This window comes from Ixodes scapularis, unplaced genomic scaffold (assembly GCF_016920785.2).
Source record: "Ixodes scapularis isolate PalLabHiFi unplaced genomic scaffold, ASM1692078v2 PGA_scaffold1__304_contigs__length_218370807, whole genome shotgun sequence".
NCBI classification, from domain to species: domain Eukaryota; kingdom Metazoa; phylum Arthropoda; class Arachnida; order Ixodida; family Ixodidae; genus Ixodes; species Ixodes scapularis.
In genome coordinates this window covers 69,286,588-69,292,647 of record NW_024609846.1, presented here as the reverse complement: position 1 = coordinate 69,292,647, position 6,060 = coordinate 69,286,588, and positions in this window count along the sequence as shown.

Sequence of the window (6,060 nt, the reverse complement as noted above, 5' to 3'; positions counted from 1 at the left end):
ACCGGCTCCCAAACATCCATGCTGCAGTCGTGATCGGCCTTTAGCCCAGTTGAGATTCGCCGACCGGACAACCGCTCTGCCCCATCATATCTCTGCACCTGTCCTCTCGACCCTGACGAATGAGCTAACTACCCAGAAACAAGTGTTCTTTTCACACAGAAAATATCCAGACGAATTGCAATTGAATATAATTTGGAAGGATCCATTGCTGGTTTAAGGTCTTACCTAAGTTTAAAAGTTATAGTTGCAAAACTGCAACATGCTTTCATAAATATTCAACAATTATTCGCTTTCGTTCTCTCGAGTTGCATCCAGAACACGTGAAAACACGAGTTTGGGTTGGCAATGCCGCATGTGCTGCGCTCTAGACATTCCAAATATACGGCGAACAACCGACGAACTTGCCTGACAGCTTTCGTTTCGCTCGCTGCGTCAACAGTGTTTTGACGCCGCGAGCAGCGTCGAAGCCGCCGGGCCATTTTTGTCGCTTGTTTGCAACGTACTCGCTCCATTGATTTAAGCCGCTCTTCCCGTTACCGCAGCAGTTAGCACTAGTTTCAACCAGAATGTCCGCCAAGGCAATGTCTTTAAGCTTCCCTAAATCGACTGCTCACGTAGTGTCGGTCTGAAACCCAAGTTTCAGAAAGGATAGTGCTACCACAATTTTCGAGATACTTGCCTCTAGCGTGGTCACCCGAAAGGTTTTAATTCAAAGAGTTCATCCCCGACAGGTAAACTGATACAAAAGCTCTCAAGATCTATATTATGTTATCAGAGTCTAGTAAAAACGATAACTCTACAAAAAATATAAACACTCCCTCCCCGCCGTTTTACATCGAGGAACCGCCCCCCCTAAAATGGAGGTGTGGATCCGCCCCTGGTCGTTTGCATGGGCACCGACAGGACCTTCTTTCTAACATTTGTCACACATTCAGTTTTAATATCCAGGCACTAAACTACCAGTATATACCATGGAAAAGTTCAAAATATTTTCACAATTTGGACACTCAAAAAAACTTCAAATTAATAAATCAGATAGCATGAATGATGTGAAATGACAGGAATCTGATATTCGTCCACCCGAGTAAGTTACCAAGCTTTCACCTAATTACGAAAGATAAAGGCAATGTCACTGATGGGTCCGGCTACCAGAGGGCCAGTACTTCTGAGGACTTTCCTGCGAGCTTGGATGCAAGCAAGTCAGTCGTTCAGCTCGATCACTAGGTAGATAGACTTACCTACCTATCTCAACAAGCTGAAAGCCAACCTGAAGGTTCCTGCTCCATGGAATTGCCATGCACTTTGTTATTTCTCAGGATTCATTATCTATAGCATGCAAGCTGCCTGCCTCAAATGTTTCAGCTATTGGCTCCATTCAACCACCTGCTCCGGAAAAATGTGAAATAGAGGTGTATATTAAAGGAAGACGACGGCTTTAACAAGGCAAAGCAGACACTGCTACGTCAGGCTCCTGGTGTATCGCAACCACACTGAGGAACTGATCCTGAATGTGCCACACCTCCAGAGGCAGTTGGACCAGTGTCGTCACACAGCATCCACAAAGTCAAAAGGCCCATAGGAGGTTAACCTTCTTCCAAGAATTCCATGACACACGCATGGGTATCAACGCAATGAGGTAAGGCAATGGTTGATGCCGTACAACCTTGAACAATATGCCAACAGGCTGCATTAATGCCACCAGAAGCAGAGCCACAAGCTTGGCCAGAACCCACGGCTCCATGGACAAGAATTTACATGGACTGCACCGCACCTATCGAAGGTAAAACGGTGCTAATTGTGGTAAACAGTTACCAAGATTGAAAGAAACCACTGGCATCAGCAGCCAGCCAACTCCACTGCAACAGTCGAATATCTGAGGAACACGGTCGCCTGGTTAGAACTTCCTGTTTTCTTGGTGTCCAATAATGGAACACCATTTCCCGGCACGCTGTTTACCGACTTCATTACTCAGAATGGAATTGGCCACCTAAGGACTGCACCTAACTATCCACAGTCAAACAGACTTCCCGAGAGAGCTGTCAGAACGATCAAGGACAGTCTAAAGAAACTCTCGGGTGGTTCTTTGGCCGCATACTTGCCAATATGGCTCCTTGTGTACCGTCGCACACCGCCTACCACAGGAGGACAATCTCCAACAGAGCTCGTGTTCAACTTTTGTCCTAGAGTTTGCTGCATGGGCTTCATCACTGAGGCCCAGGAGCCAAAGGTAGACCTGGAAAGACCTAGCAGCCTTAAAGAAAGCAGCCCTGTTTTCGAAAGAAACATGGGAGCTGTAGAACAATGGGGACCAAGATCATCTTCCAGGTTGTCGAAAACTGCATGACTTTGGTAAAATCCACCATGGCACAATGAAGCACCACCTGGGCCAGTTGTGCCCCAGACGCTTTAACGCAACTCATTTTTAGTCAGATGATGAAATTACCACTGGGCACTAACTTGATTGGCAGTTAACAAGTGAAAAAACCAGGCTATGGACCAGGAACTGAGCAGGCATTTTAAGCAGTGCAAGGATGCCCCACTCAGGCACGGGCGACACCAACCAAGATGAAACTTTAGCTTGTGCGACAAAGTGTTGGATCAGGCCACCACCAGGGGTCAGTGTTTCTGGGGGCTTCCCTGTGCAACGGCCATGGGCTTTCTCTCTTTTCCCACACTTTCCAGTGACCATGTAACAAACATGTATGACACGGCCATGTCAATTATTCCCTAATAAACAAATAGGTATGATCCTCGCACTCCATGGATGAAGCAGCCACCAACAATTTCAACATTGGTCTGTATGGAGTCAAAAAACAAGGAAATAAAGGAACTTCTGACACACAACTATTCTTGATGCATGCACACAATAGACTACTTCCATAAAGCCCTGCATGCAACACGGCGCGCGTTGCACTCTGGGAACTAGTTGGCCAGGGAGGAGAGTGGCATGGTTTCGGTTTCGATCGACACGTCGACCAGAGATTACACACAGAGCGTGGACTATAAACGGCCATTATCTCATGTTTTCTGGTCCCGAGAGCGTCATTTGTGGTCTATAAACTAACCTAAATGGCCAGACCTCGAAGCTTTAGCACAAGCTCGAGACGTATATAGCTTCTCTTAACACATGCTTGTTCTATTTTGTACTTGAGCCTTTTTGTTAGCGTTTCGAGGTATCTGGACGAGCCAGTGCTGGAAATCTCGACGCTGCGAAGCTCGGGGATCTTGCTTATGTACGAATCAACAGGCTGTAGCAACCAATAAGTATGCATACATCGAGCTCGCGCCTTTACATTATATGTTGTTGATCAGGAAGTTTGTTAGTTTCGTGCGTCCATAGAAGAAATATTACTTTTTGCAATTACTGTTTTCTTAATACGCCTGTGTACGCGAAGTAAAACTCGGAGGTGCCATTGAAAAGCTCAATTATAACACACTTCTTATCTCTTATCTGTACTGACCCGCAGCACTGCACGAAGCGAAGTCCCCACCCACTTGCATTTTACTAATATTCAACATCGCGTATGCACGTAAAGTTATCCTGCAATCGTATAGGCACATTCGCGCATACAAACCGTTTTAAGAAAGCAAAAGTCGAGCACTTGCGTGAAAAATGTTGCACCATTCGCCAGAAGTACGCCGGACGGGTATGAACCCCTATGCGGTGCGCCAAACGAACGAAATTATTCAAAGTGCATTTGACGGTTGCTAATGGCCATAATATTTGTCATGTGTTAGCTTTCTTCCTGCCTGAGTATGCCGCGATAATTTCGGACACACCGTTCAGGCACAGATCTTGGGCGTCAGTAAAAGCTCGTCCAAAAAGGCTTAGCGAGGAGTAGGGGACGCTTGTTAGGGCCTCCATCGTAGCTAGCCCATCTCCGCGTTTGCGAAAACTTAATCTTCTATCAGCATAAAATTTGAGTGGGAGATATATGATGACACGAGGAAGACATCATAGTAACTTTGGTGCAGTAGTGAGGTCGAATTTATTGCGTTTCCTTAAAAGTTTACGCGTCAACGCTGGGCTCAACTTTGATACTCCTGTGAGGATGCGGCTTGCTTTTCGCCCAATGAAGTAACAAGAAGCGGGCATTTGGCAAACAAAATACGTGTAATGCTCCAGGTGACCGAATTTCACTTGTAGTTCAATGGTACTAGACGGGATTATTGAAATTGAACTCAAAGATGATGTGACTAAGCCACGTCCTACTACGTTTGCATACGCGCTCAAATATCCGGTGTTTCGGGAACCAAAAAACGTGCCCCGGCCTTCGTTTTGTATCGCTCGAGAATGAGTATATTGTACATTCATAAAAAAGTCAGATAATCGAAAACGCAAGCAGTGCGTTCGGTCGCGGCGTGATAGCATGAGATGAATATGCTCAGTCGAAACCGAAACTGAGTGGCCAACTAGTTCCCAGAATGCACTGCATGGTATTTCGCCGCAATGGGGCGCGTCGGTTTTGAAAGAAGTCCATTGGCCAGCAGTCTCCTTGCAACATCCTGGACACAGCAACAAAACCCAGCCTTGCACCTGTTACACAGAGTACGAGCGTCTGACAAAAACTAACTCACGGAAAGGAAATGGCGGCAGTTAGGTCTACTGCAAACGAACTAACACACAGATACCTGACAATAATTAAGTCTGCAACTACAATGAAATAAAATGAGACAGACCCAAAAGCTGCAACCGATGACCATGGAGGGGACATGGGTCTCGTGCCTCTGCAAGAAAAAACACAGAAATTGCAAAATTAAAATAGGCAAGTGGATAAACCAAAAGGGTCGGAGGCAAAGCATAGGCTCCCAAAAGCGTAAAGGTGCTGCACCGTGAAGGTTCACATGGAAAGCTCATGAAGTAAAGGGATGGCTTGCAAATGTCTTAAGCAAGTGCAGAAGTGAAAAACTTGAAAATACAGAGAGAGTGCATATTTCGAGGTGTGCGAATGACACGAGGAAAGTGAACAGAAGAATGACAGGGGAAACGACAAGCTAACATGGGCAGGAAGTCTCTGCATAGGCTTTCATGCAAGACACCAGGAAAGAAAGTGTAGGCTACAAACATCCACATGAAGCAAAAAAGGATGAGTGAAACATAAGCAGTGCACAGCACAAGAAGGAGGACAAGAAAAAAAAACATGATACAGAAGAGCAAGTTTGCATGACAGCGAAACCTTCACATAGGCCTACACGCAGAGCAGAAGAAAAAGTGCTCCCCACAAAGAACCGTAGCAAGCGTAAAAAAATTCAGAGGCTTCATGCAGCCATACGCACAGAGCACAATAAAAAGAAAAGCTTCCCACAAACATCTGAAGCAAGCGTAAAAGTAAAAGAATATTCTGGGACTTCACTCAGGCTTACATGCAGAGCATAAGAAAAAGCAAGCTTTCCACAAAGAGCTGAAGAAAGTGTGAAAAAAATTTAGATGCTTCACGCAAACTTACACGCAGAGCACAAGAAAAAGAAAGGATTCCCGCAAACATCTGAAGCAAGCATGAAAAAAATCCAAAGGCTTCATGCAGGCTTGCACGTAGAGCATAAGAAAAAGAGCTTCCCACAAACATCTCTAGTAAGCGTAAAAAAAATTCAGAGGCCTCACACAGGTTTACAGGCAGAGCCTAAGAAAAAAAGCGTTCCACAAAGACCCATAGCAAGCGTAAAAAAAATTCAGAGGCCTCAGGCAGAGCACAAGAAAATGGGCTTCTTACAGACCCGTAGCAAGCATAAAAAAATTACAGATGCTTACAAGCACAGCACAAGAAACTTCCCACAAACATGTGTAGCAAGCATAAAAAAAATGCAGAGGCTTCACGTAGGCTTACACGGAGATCACAAGAAAAAGGGCCTCGCACAAACAACCGTTGCAAGAGTAAAAAAAATTCAGAAGTGCCTCGGTAAATAAGGAACGCAAAAAATGAAAGCTGCCCTTAACACAAAGAAGAAAGCAAAGTAAAAAAAAAATGAGAACGGGACAACAGTTTCATCAACTAAGGCAATCTAAAACACTAATTAGTTCTCCGAGGTCCTGCCATCGACTGCCGAAGTCCCTGCGTTCAG